Source organism: Hemitrygon akajei, chromosome 16 (genome assembly GCF_048418815.1).
Source record: "Hemitrygon akajei chromosome 16, sHemAka1.3, whole genome shotgun sequence".
Classification (NCBI taxonomy): Eukaryota; Metazoa; Chordata; class Chondrichthyes; order Myliobatiformes; family Dasyatidae; genus Hemitrygon; species Hemitrygon akajei.
In genome coordinates this window covers 76,695,988-76,709,117 of record NC_133139.1, presented here as the reverse complement: position 1 = coordinate 76,709,117, position 13,130 = coordinate 76,695,988, and the positions used below count along the sequence as shown (strand labels likewise).

The following is a 13,130-nucleotide window of genomic DNA, read 5'->3' as shown; positions in this document are numbered from 1 at the left end:
TTTCTTCCCCTCTGCCATCTGATTTTTGAATGGACATTGAACCCATAACCACTACCTCATTACTTTTCTATTTTATTTCTGCTCTATTTATTTAATTTTACTATATTTTTATATAATTTACTGTAATTCAGTTTTTTTCTCTATTATTTATTGCATTATACTACTGCCACAAAGACAACAGATTTCACAACATATGTGTTGGGAAAAAATTGTCTCTCAGGTCCTTATTAAATCTCTCCCCTCTCATCTTAAACTTGTGCCCTTAGTTCTTGATGTCCCAACCCTGCATAAAACATTGTATTCACTATATCTAGATCCCCCCGATTTTATACACTTCTATAAGATCTCTCAGTATCTCACACAGCAACAATTAAAGTCCTTGCCTGCCCAGTCACCCCCATCTTACCTGTTGATGAGAATGTGGGGTAAATAAAACATGGAGTCAAGCAACACATGCAAAATGCTGGAGGAACTCTGCAGGGCATGCAGCATCTATGGAACAGAGGAAACGGTTGACATTTCCGACTGAGACCCTTCATCAGGAAGGAGTTAACACAGGATTAGTGTGGTTAATGTTGGTGTGGCACATTTCTGTGCTATGATTATTTAAGCACAACACTGTTACTGCAGTGTCAGGGCATGTATTAAATAATTGCACAGTGTTGAGTGTCCAAAGGTTAACACATCTATATTTCAGGCCACACACCTAATCTACAGCTGAGTAACTGAGTTACGATAAGCTATAAAAATTTGCACTTAAGCCTTCAATCATTTGGGATCTTTTTATGGAGTATCAGATATCAGCTGTGCTTAAAAGGATCACATTTTTGTAATGGTTCAAGCTCCATTCCAGAGACTTGAGTATGTAATTCACCCTGGTGCTCCAGTGCAATGCTGAGAGGACACACTGAATCCTCTAGTTAGTAGGAAATTAAAATGTCGTTTTGATGCAGACTGTATCATTGGTGCTGTTCTTCAATGTGCCACCAGGTGGGGGTATTGCATTGATCAGAACATCCTCATTGATAATGAAAATACTTAATTATTTTTACAAATTCACTGAAAAAATATTGCTTCTGAAAATTAAATCAACCATTAGAAACCCTGATGATGAAATGTGGATTCATTATTTTAAACTGGGTCTTTTACGTATATGCAAGAAGATAGACAGAACCTTAGTTTAATATGTCATTGAAATGACAGTGCTTCCAATACTGAGACAAGCCCTTGGATTATCACCAGGATTATGGATAATTATAAGCAAGCACTCGCGAAACTGCATGATGCCGTCTGTAAACAGGAAACGGCCCATCCTGACACATTTCAAATTATAGTCAGCGACTTTAACCAGGCCTGTTTGAAGAAAACACTGCCTAATTACAGTATCACTAGCACATAACCCATTGCACCAGAGGTCCCAGCACATTAGACCACCACTACACTACAACAAGGAATGCCTATCGTTCCTTCCTGAGATTGCATTTTGGTAAGTCAGATCACTTGGCTGTACTCCTGCCACTTGCATACAGACAGAGCCTAAAGAGCAAGGCTGCAGAGATCAAGACAACCAAGGGGTGGTCGCGAGAGGCTAAGAAAAGCTTTCAGGATTACCTAGAGTCAGTGGACTGGGCCATGTTCAAGAATTCATCTGAAAACCTGAGTGACTACAGCAGATCATTACAGACTTTAATAAAACAGCTGTGGATGAGTGTGTCTCTACAAAATCGTTCAGGGTTTTCCCAATCAGAAGCCCTGATGAACAATGAAATCTGGAACCTGCTGAGAGTCAGATCAGATGCACTTAAGTCTGGAGATCAAGAATGCTGGTACAGGTATGATCTATGGAAAGCCATCTCTCGGGCGAAGTGGAGATTCCGGACTAGACTGGAATCAACAAGGGATGCTCGACAGCTGTGGCAGAATTCGAATGCCATAACCTCCTACAAAGTTAAATCTGCAACATAGGGACAGCAGACCTTCATTTCCGGATTAGCTCAATGCCTTTTATGCTCACTTTGACTACCAGAGTAGGGAGGAACCATCGCGCATCCCCATGTCTCCCGGTGAGCCTTTGGTCTCGGTATCTGAAGATGACATGCGGGCTGCCATCAGGGGAGTGAATCCAAGGAAAGCATTTGGTCCAGATGGAGTACCTGGCTGATTACTGAAGACCTATGCTGACTGACTGGTGTATTCACAGATATTTTTAACCTCTCGCTCTGGCAGTGTGTGGTACCTGCCTGCTTCAAGTAGGCTTCAATCATAGTGGTGCCAAAGAAGAGTGTGGTAACCTGTCTTAAATGACTGTTGCCTATTGGCACTTACCTCCACAGGTATGAAGTGTTTTGAGAGGCTGGTGTTGAAGCACATCAGCTCCTGTTTGAATGGTGACTTGGGAGTCGCTCCAATTCGCCTACCGAAGCAACAGGTATACAGCAGATACTATCTCGTTGGTTCTTCACACAACTCTGGAACATCTGGACAGCAAAGGTGCATAGATCAGGATGCTCTTTATCAATTACAGCTCGGCATTTAACACCATCATCCCTCAAAACTAATCAATAAACTGCAAGACCTGGACCTCAATTCCCCCTTGTGCAATTGGATCCTGGTTTTCCTCACGTGTAGACCCCAGTCAGTTTGGATTGGCAAAATCATCTCCTCCACAATCTCTGCAGCGATGTGTACTTAGCCCCTGCTCTACTCGCTTTACACCTATGATTGTGTGGCCAAGTACAACTCCAACACCGTATACAAGTTTGCTGACGACGCCACGGTTGTGGGCTGTATCAAAGGGGCTGATGAATCAGCATACAGGAGGGAGACTGAAAACATGAAAGCGCCTCAACTTCTTCAAAAGTCGGTGGAGTTTCAGCGTGTTATCAAAAACCTTGGCAAACTTCTATAGATGAGCAAATCTATGGATCAGCAAATTTGCTGATGATGCAAAGATTGGAGGTGTAGTGGACAGTGAGGAAGGTTTTTCAAAACTTGCAGAGGGATTTGGACCATCTGGAAAAATGGGGTGCAATATGGCAGATGGAGTTTAATAGAGACAAGTGTGGAGGACTTCCGGTGGCTGTAATGGAGTAGGTTGCAGTAGCTACGTGCTCCAAAACTATTCGCTTACTTTGCTGTGTAAACCTATCGCGGTGAGAGCACCATGAGTAGAAAACACTCTAGAAAAGAGGCTACTTTAGAGACTTTGGCTGAAATGTCTCAACAAATGTCAGAGAGACTCGAAAAATTGGATAAACTGGATGACTTGGAATCCAAGTTTGACTTGTTACAGAATTCCTTCGACCTGGTTAAATCTGAACTGAAAATGCTTAATCGGAAACTTGGAAGTATACAGCAGACTGTGAATGACCATGAAATTCGTATTAAGCTACATGAAGAATCTCTACCGGTGTTGCAGAAGGATATCGAAGGTTTCAAGAAAATTTCTAAGGAACAACTTAAAAAGGTTACTGAAGAAACTGACAGATTTGGAGACCAGGAATCGAAGGTGCAATATCAGAATTCTTGGGCTTCCTGAAAAACTGGAGGGTAATCAACCTATCGATTTTTGTGCTCAAATGCTGAAAGATTTATTCCCTGATATATTATCAGAACTACCAAAATCTGAGCGCGCTCACCGAGTTACCCCGCCTAATTGGGATCCTGCCAAACCTCACTCTATTATCATTCGCTTTTATGACTATCAGATTAAAAAACAGATCCTTCGTGAATACAGACAAGTGTGAGGTATTGCACTTTGGACGGACATACAAGGTAAATGGTAGGGCACTGAGGAGTGCAGTAGGACAGAGGGAACTGGGAATACAGATACAAAATTCCCTAAAAATGGCGTCGCAGGTAGATAGGGTCGTAAAGAGAGCCTTTGGTCCATTGGCCTTTATAAATCAAAGAATTGAATATAAGAGTAGGGATGTTATAGTGAGGTTGTATAAGGCATTGGTGAGGCCGAATTTGGAGTATTGTGTGCAGTTTTGGTCACCAAATTTACAGGAAGGATATTAATAAGGTTAAAAGAGTGCAGAGAAGGTTTACAAGGATGTTTGTTGCCAGGACTTGAGAAACTGAGTTACAGAGAAAGGTTGAATAGGTTAGGACTTTATTCCCTGGAGCGTAGAAGAACGAGGAGAGATTTGATAGAGATATATAAAATTATAATAGGTATAGATGGAGTGAATGCAAGCAGGCTTTTTCCACTGAGGCTAGGGGAGAAAAAAACCAGAGGACATGGGTTAAGGGTGAAAGGGGAAAAGTTTAAAGGGAACATTGGGGGGGCTTTTTCACACAGAGAGTGGTGGGAGTGTGGAATGAGCTGCCAGATGAAGTGGTAAATGCGGGCTCACTTTTAACATTTAAGAAAAACTTGGAAAGGTACATGGATGAGAGGTGTATGGAGGGATATAGTCCAGATGCAGGTCAGTGGGACTAGGTAGAAAAATGGTTCGGCACAGCCAAAACACCTGTTTCTGTGCTGTAATGTTCTATGGTTCTATGTGTGGTGAAAGTGTGCTGACTGACTGCATTATGGCCTAGTATGAGAACACCAAAATCCTACAAAAAGGTAGTGTATTCGGCCCAGTACATCATAGGTAAAACCCTCCCAACCATTGAGCACATCTATGTGAAACGATGCCGTAGAAAAGCAGCACCCATCATCAAAGATGCTCACCACCCATCATCAAAGATGCTCACCACCCAGGCCATGCTCCTTTCTCTGTGCTGCTATCAGATAGAAGGTACAAGTGCCTCAGGACTCACACTACCAGGTTCAGGAACTGTTACTACCCGTCAAGCATTAGTCTCTTGAACAAAAGGAGATAGCTACACTTATTTAAGGACTCTGTTATATTGCTATTTCAGGCTTGTTATTTATTGTTATTTATATCTGCATTTGCACAGTTTGTTTACAGTTCACAGTTCCTGATGTTTACTGTTCACATCTACCGTAGATTCCGGATTTTAAGCCGCTACTTTTTTCCCACATTTTGAACAGCTTTGAACTTTGCGGCCAATAATCCGAAGCAGCTAATGCAAGGTTTTTTTCATGCCGCCTCGTAAATATTTTGCCTCGTAACAGTAGACCAATAAAATTGATGAGTAGTTCACAGAGGTCCAATGAAATTGTACGATAAATCAAGCGCACTTTCACAATTAAATTATTGTAAATCAGTCATTTGTACTCACCCTCATCAACATGGAAAACACTCGAAGCATTGTGCTACCTACCCTACTTAGTTTAAACTATATTTGTTTTCTGTACTACATCGCGGGATGCTATGACGTCACACCCGGTTTCGCGGCGTCTTGTGGGAAAATGCCGTTTGCGATGAAACGGAAAGGAGGGGGGAGCGGATTACGCGAGCGGCTTTGGATCCGAGCAAAATCTGCTTTTAAATGCCGTTTGCGATGAAACGGAAAGGAGGGGGGAGCGGATTACGCGAGCGGCTTTGGATCTGAGCGAACTCTGCTTTTAAGTTAAAGGTATCAATAACTTTTCCTGGTAGGCTGCAGTATATATATTTTTTACCAGTCGTTAGGAGATATTGGAATGTTGTTCAGTAAAGAAGTATACGCAACGTATATTTAAAAGTAGCCGCGTACGGGCACGGTTCGAAAAAAAGCATTTGCAATATGTATTTGTTTTTGTTACCATATGGATTTAATTAAAAGTTAAAAAAATCCTCACGTGTAATATCTTTCTGTGTAAATATCTCATATTACAACGTGGGACACCTGCGGCCGAAAATCCGGTGCGGCCGAAAATCCGGTGCGGCCTTTACATTTAAAAAAATGATTTTATTTCTAAAATTAGTGCCAGCGGCTTAAAATCAGGTGCGCTCTGTAGTCCGGAATCTACGGTACTTTTCTATCGGAAGAATGTCAGGGTTGTATGTTGTGACGTGTATGTACTCTGATAATAAATTTTACTTTGAACTTTGATATATCTGTTGGAAATAGGTGAAATGTAGAAAGAATTCAGTAATTTGGTTAAAGTTATTTCACAGATAGGGAGAATATAACAAGCTGGTACTAGAACTAGGAAAGAAAAGATGTAAGAAAGTTTTGAATGTTTTATTTAGGCCTTCTGTAATAAAGTGGTGAAATGTAGAGATTAGAATTGCAGAATATAGTCTACTAATGAGGGAATACTTTTATATAGATTGGGGTAAATAAATTACTTTTTGTCAGAAAGATAGGTTCTGCAGCATGCTCAACAGATTTTTCTCCTATAAGTGCTGCAGAATTAACAATTCTACCATTTTACTCATGGTAACAAGCCACATTTAGTTCAGAGCTTTACGGTGTGTGAACATCATGTCATCAGTGTAGACCCAGAGCGAGAGAGAAACCCAAAACTGACTGCTGCTTGAGTTCTAAATGGGTTAAGCTTCAAGGTTGTGATTCCGAGATTGTTTCATCCAATAACAGATTTTTGCAGTGGAAGATCCCCCAAAGAAGAAATATAGCCGAGAATTCGTTTTATATCTTTTTAAAAGACATGAGTTACTTACTAAAAATAAATCACTGTTTCTTAACAGTCTGGAACTACTTAAAAATAAAATAAGGAAACATTCAAAAAAGCAAAGGACTCACTCATATTCTGGAAACTGGAAGATATGCAAAGAAAGTTTCTCTCCCAAAAGTGCAAAATCAAGTGCAACACTTACCATTACATTACCATTATGTAATGTCATACATAAAATGCAAGATCATGATAGTGTACAGGATAATATTGGAGGCAGCAGTCATGAGGAGAGGAAACAAGGCTAATGTTTCAGAACTATAAAAATGATTATATTACCTCAGACTTCCTGCTCAGTGCTCGACACCTTGCTTAGCAGTAGACATCTTAATTTGTGTACCCTGCTTTCCATTATACTGATGACCATAATGGAATTGTTAACTAATCACAGGAAAGACTGTCATTCAGTCAGGCAACCTCAAATCCATGAATGACTTGAATGGTGAGGACTTTTCAAACTGTAGCTAAATGTCACGATTCTTAGTTTTTTCACTGTTTATATATTTTTACTTTTAACTTTAAAAGACCATTGGCTACTTGATTGTTCTATTCATGAAGGAAGGAAGACCTAGAACTTGAGTAACTGCCACAATTGAAACAGTCCATCACACAAACTAACCTCCTCTCCATTGACTATGTTTCCTGCAGCCTTGGAAAAGTAGTCAACATAATGAAGACTATTATCTTTTCTGTGCTACTGTTATTATACTTTGGACATACCTCTCATAAACTAAAGTATGAATTCTTGATCTCCTAATCCACCTTGTCATGCCCCGTGTACTTTATCTGTCTACTGGCACAGAACTTTCTTTTTAACTGCAAACTATAATCTGCATTGTTGTCTTTCTTTTACTTCAGTGTAACTGTGTATGGCACATAAAACACAAGCCTTTCACAGTCCTAATGAAGGGTCATGGCCCTAAAGACTCAGCTGTTTATTCCTCTCCTTAAATGCTGCCTGATTTGCTGAGTTCCACCAATAATTTTTGAGTATTAAGATTTCCAGCTAAGTTTTTCACCGTATCTTGTTACATGTGACAATAGGATACGTATACCAGAATTTTACAGTGTGAAGACTTTCAGGTATAGCTGTCTGATGTTTTCCTGCAATGTGGATTTGCTGGGTTTAGGTTCCAAGCAATCGTTACTGGATCCTATCTACATACTGTCAAGCAGTATGGTACTGCATATGTGTTCTATCTGCGTAGAGTTTTGAGTTGCTGCGCAGAAGCTCACAGACTCTCGTTTCAGTATTGTGAGAAATGACCCTTCCCACCTTTTTATAAATCTGAGCATTATTATCTGAAAAGTTGTGGGAAGGCTAATGGTGGACGGGAGTGTACCTTGGCCTAGAGCCCTGCTACTTAGACTCTGTCTGAGGAAGTTACCACAGATAACCATTTATAACTTTAGAATGCTGAAGTCATTGTTCCTTCTCCTTCCCATCTTCCCCCTCATCCCTTCTCCAGCCCCAAAAAAGCAGCCAAACAAATCACTAATTGTGAGCTGGAGTTTTTTATGTGCTTGGACTGCAGCAATACATTTGGCAACTTCTTGTCTAAAATATTACCGTACTCATTGTCTCAAACCCAATCCAAGTTGTTGAAAAATCTTGGGGCTGAATCTTTGCTACTTTCTTTGACCTATCAAGACTTTAACAAACGTCACACCTCTCCTGATTTAGACTGATTGCTAGGCCACTGTAACAGCTAATAGTGTATGAGCTTTTCTAGGAGGCAAATTAAAACAGTGAGTAGCTTACTGTTATTGCACTGATTATGGAGCCAGGTTTCCAGGTAAAGTCCAGCGCTGCTATCTCTCCATGAAGGACGGCTGTGTGATGATCGTTGTTCCTTATCTACACTCCCCGCTACGTTTGTTCCTGCCTGTAGGTTCTATTAATATAACCAACACGAGTCTAGGTCGGTGCTCAGTTTTAACAGCTGCAAATAAGTGATCATATTTGCACATTAACGCACACCCAGCTTGCTTTCACTTTGCCTGTCACCAAGGCTCTACAGAACCCTAACTGCATTAGAAGCTCATCACCAGCCATTTTGGGACATGAAGTGTCCTCCTGTATCAGTAAAAAGACCTTTTTCCACAAGCCAGTATCACATAGAATAACCAACCTTAGAAGGAGATTATTTGGCTCATTGAGTGCATGTCAGCACTTTCAAAGAGCCACTGATTACTGCTCCTACTTTTATTACTACCTATTCAGTTTGAAGATCACTGTTAAATCTCTACCCACTGCCAGATCAGACAGTGTGTTCCAAATCTGACTCTGCCTAAAGTGTTTCTCCTCTTGTTCTTTGTTTTGAAATCTGCGTTATTGACCCTTCAACCAATGGAAACAGGTTTCTCTTAGTTTCACTTGGAAGTTTACAGTCTTGTGACATGTTTTTTTTCCTAATGAGTAAAAGCCACAAATTGCTGATGCAGATCTTGGGCCCTGATGCCAGGATTTATCCACCAATGAGGCAGCAATGCCAAGAATAGCCCTCTGCATCCTCCAGCAACAAGTAATTCATACTGGCTGAGTCAGCAAGCAAGAAGTTAGTAATTGGCCACACAATTAGTAATGGGTGGTCTGAGTTTAATGGGTTATTGATTGCCTACAGACTGCTCTGGCCTATCCCCCTAGCCCATCCCATGGACCAGTTTCTAGCACTGAAGTGTTATGGAAGCTTCTGCAGCGACGATAAGGTTGTCAGATGTTCTCTTGCTAACTCCTTTTCAGTGAGCCTGTCTCATGTTGGTGGTTGGTAACTGTCTGTAGAGTGGGGTGGGTAGGGGGGAACTGAGATTCCTGACCGATAATGGTCCTGTACAAGTGGAGAATTGGGAGCTGAAGTCTTGTGCAGTTGCTTGAAGGAGTTTTGATAGAACTTCCAGCCACTTTTACTGAGAAAAGAGCTATCGTATTAGTAAACACGAGGAAATCTGCAGATGCTGGAAATTCAAACAACAACACACACAGAATGCTGGTGGAACACAGCAGGCCAGGCAGCATCTATAGGGAGAAGCGCTGTCGACGTTTCGGGCCGAGACCCTTTGTCAGGACTCTGACGAAGGGTCTCGGCCCGAAACGTCGACAGCGCTTCTCCCTATAGATGCCGCCTGGCCTGCTGTGTTCCACCAGCATTTTGTGTGTGTTGTTATCGTATTAGTAGCTTGGTTATTGCGATGTCCAAGCTTTTAATATGATTTTGTTCAAGTGTGTCTCTATAGGTCAGTTATTATAACCCCTGATCATCCTTTAGTGATCATGGCCCAAGGAATTATTTGTTTGCTACTTTGCATTTGATTTTAGACTGATTGTCCACTAATTAATCAACAACAGGAGATATGATGGATGATCCCATGGAAACATCAGAAATTGGGGAGCTGCCTGGTAGACACGAATGGAAGAAGCAATGTGACTAAATACTTTCAACATCCGGGAGATTAAAAATTCCCAGGGAAGGCGAGCCCAATAATGGCAATGGGGAGGGGAAGCAGGAAATCACCCTCTATAATTATTCTTGGTTCCCCTCAGTTAATCTAGACCAATCCAAGAATTATTTCCCTTGTCCATTCATCCCTCCCCACTTATCTCTCTCCTGGCACTTATCCTTGCAAGCAAAGCAAGTGCTACACCTGCCCCTACACCTCCTCCCTCACTACCATTCAGGGCCTCAGACAGTCCTTCCAGGTGAGGCAACACTTCACCTGTAAGTCTGTTGGGGTCATCTTCTGTATCTTGTGCTCCCGGTGTGGCCTTCTGTATATTGGTGAAACTTGGCGTAGATTAGGAGACCGCTTCGAGAGCCTGTGCTCTCTGCTAGAAAAAGTGGGATCTCCCAGTGGCTACCCATTTTAATTCAGCTTCCCATTCCCCTTCTGACATTTCAATCTATGGCTTCTTCTACTGTCGTGATGAGGCCACACTCAGGTTGGAGCGACGCATTGTATTCCATCTAGGTTGCCTCCAATCTGATGGCATGAACGTCGATTTCTTGAACTCCTGGTAATCCCCCCCCACCCGGCCTCCTTCACCACTCCCTTTTCCCATTGCCCTCTCTCACCATATCTATTTACCTGCCCATCTGGTGCTCCTCCCCCTTTTCTTTCATCCATGGCCTTCTGTCCTCTCCTATCAAATCCCCTCTCCCCCCAGCCCTGTATTTCTTTCACCAATCAACTTCCCAGTTTTGTACTTCATCCTTTCCTCCTGTCCTATAGTTTCATGTATCACCCCTCCCCCCCCCCCAACTCTGACTCCTCATCTTTTTTTCTCCAGTCTTGATTAAGGCTCTCGGTCCAAAATGTCAACTGTATTCATTTCCATAGATGCTGCCTGGCCTGCTGAGTTCCTCCAGCATTTTGTTTGTTGCAATTATTTACTTCATTTGTTTTTTAGGACCATGTTGTCACTGGCAAAGCCCATTTTTATTGTCCAACCTTAATTGTCCATGAGAGGCTGGTGGAGAGCCTCTTTCACCTGCAGAGATGTTCTGACAGTGTTCAAAGTTCAATATAAATTTATTATCAATGTACATGTATGTTACTATATACAGTGAATTCTGGTTAATTGGGACACATCGGGACCAATACATTATGGCTCAATTAAGAAGACTGTCTCAATTAATCGAAGTTTATGGAAGTAGTTAAGGTATATTTTAAAAAAACAAGCTACCATTTAACAGAGTAACAAATAATTAAAAGAAATACAGATTAAATTAGAACACTACCAATACTACTACAGTACTGTAAAACGATACAGTATAGGTTTCTAATAGTTACCCACGGAGGAATTCATCTAGTGAATGCTGTCTTGTTCTTTTAAGAACATCAGACCTAGGAGCAGAATTAGGCCATTCGGCCCATTGAGTCGGCTCCACCATTCCATCATGGCTGATTTATTATCCCTCTCAACCCCGTTCTCCTGCCTTCTCCCTATAACCTCTGATATTCTAATTAATCAAGGACCTATCAACCTCTGACTTAAATATACCCAGAGACTTAGCTTGCACACCTGTCTGTGGCAAAGAGGATGGTGAATCTAGAATAACCACCCTCTGGCTAAAAAAAGTTTTACTCAATTCTGTTCTAAATGAATGCCTCTCAGTTCTGTGGGTATACCCTCTGGTCCTAGGCACCACTATAAGAAACATTCTCTCCACTTCCATTCTATCCAGACCTTTCAACGTTTGATAGGTTTCAATGAGATTCTCCCCCCCCCCCCCCTCCACTTATTCTAATCTCTGGTGAGTGCAGACCCAGAGCCATCAAATGCTCCTCATATGCTAACATTTTCATTCCTGGATTCATTCTTGTGAACCTTCTCTGGACTCTCTCCAAAGCCAGCACAACCCTTCTTAGATAAAGGGCTCAGAACTGCTCACAGTTCTCCAAGTGTGGTATGACCAATACCTTATAAACTCACAGCATTACATTCTTTATTTTATATTTTAGTCCTCTTGAAATGAATGCTAACATTGCATTTGTCTTCCTCACTACCAACTCAATCTGAAAGTTAATCTTTAGGGAATCCTGCACGAGAACTCACAAGTCCCTCAGCACCTCTGATTTTTTTAAATTTTCTTCCCATTTACAAAATAGTTAATGCCTTTATTCCTTGTGCCAAAGTGCATGTCCATGTACTTCCCAAATTATATTCCATCTGCTCCTTTGATATTTCCCCAACATGTATTCCAATTAACTGGAATCCACTGTACAACCTTGAGATTTATTTTCTTGCAGATATTTACAGCAAAAAGAACTACAGTAGAATTTTATGAAGATCTATACATAAACAGACAAAAGCTGACAAACAACCAATGTGCAAACAGAAGACAATCTATGCATATCAAAAAAATAATACCAAGAGCAAAATCTCTAAAGAGTCATTGAAATCCTTCTGTAGGTTATAGGATCAGTTCAGAATAGTGATGAATGAAGTTATCCACATCGGTTCAAGAACCTGACGGTTGTAGGGTAATACCTGTTCTTGTACCTGGTGGTCTGAGACTTCAAGCTTCTGAACCTCCTACCCAATGGTAGCAGAGAGAAGAGGACATGTCCTGGATGATAAGGGTCTTTGATGATGAATGTTGCTTTCTTGCAGCAGTACTTTATGGTGGGGACTGGGCTGTATCCACCACTTTTAGTAGCCTTTTCTGTCCCTGGGCATTGGTGTTTCCAAGTGAGGCTGTGAATCAACTAGCTAAGATACTCTTTGGGTAACGATTGTCTAGATTGGATATGTCTTATTAGCTGGACATGCCTGGGTAATGTCCTACATTGTTGGGAAGTGAAATGGAATAGGTTTGTTAGAGGTGGGGCTGGTGTACACTTCCTAATCATGCGACTCTCATGTTCCCTGCTCCCATCACGTTTGCTGTATCCACTGGTTGCAGCCATTTCTTTTATTAAATGGAATAAATTGAATTGTTTGAAGACTGAATTCTGTGTCTGGTGACCTCAGGAGGAAGCCGAGATGAATCCTTCCACTCAACACTTCTGTTTGAATGTGGTCGCTGCTAGCCTTCAGAGCTGGAGGATAGGCTAGTTCTTGAAGTTGCCACATCCTGTTAACTGTTTA

At 41.4% G+C, this 13,130-nt stretch overlaps 2 protein-coding genes across 4 annotated transcripts in view; one reads left to right on the top strand and one right to left on the bottom strand.

The window, feature by feature from the left end:
• The window catches only part of nxnl1 (nucleoredoxin like 1), a 47,362-nt gene extending 38,812 nt beyond the window's left edge, over positions 1–8,550 (bottom strand). For 2 of the 3 annotated variants that reach the window (XR_012101810.1, XM_073069247.1), the window contains exon 1: positions 8,304–8,550. The gene's annotated coding sequence lies outside the window, so the exon portion shown is untranslated. Of the gene's footprint in view, positions 1–2,325; positions 2,478–8,303 lie in introns of all 3 variants that reach the window. The other variant, XR_012101809.1, reaches the window with a different exon arrangement.
• tecrb (trans-2,3-enoyl-CoA reductase b) overlaps positions 1–13,130 on the top strand; it is an 83,301-nt gene that overhangs the window by 13,175 nt on the left and 56,996 nt on the right. The gene's annotated exons all lie outside the window — the stretch shown is intronic.